This window comes from Eimeria tenella, genomic scaffold, assembly GCF_000499545.2.
Source record: "Eimeria tenella Houghton genomic scaffold, Eth_scaff2598, whole genome shotgun sequence".
NCBI classification, from domain to species: Eukaryota; Apicomplexa; class Conoidasida; order Eucoccidiorida; family Eimeriidae; genus Eimeria; species Eimeria tenella.
This window is the reverse complement of record NW_013542469.1, coordinates 286-534: the sequence shown is the minus strand read 5'-3', so window position 1 is coordinate 534 and position 249 is coordinate 286.

Here is a 249-nt window from a genome sequence, read left to right as displayed (position 1 = left end):
CTGCTGCTGCAGCTGGCGGACCCGGGAGTCAGTCCGCCTTCCTGCGGCTGGCGGCCGGCTGCTGCTGTTGGCTACGCTGCGGCGCAGCAGCAGCAGCAGCAGCAGGAGCTTTGTCCGCTGCTGCTGCAGCAGCAGCACCCCGAGCAGCAGCGTACTCCTGCTTCACGGCAAGTGCAGCATAAGCAGCTGTCAGAAGCAGCAGCACGCCGCAGGAAGCAGCACCAGCTATGAACATGTTGTCTGCTGCTG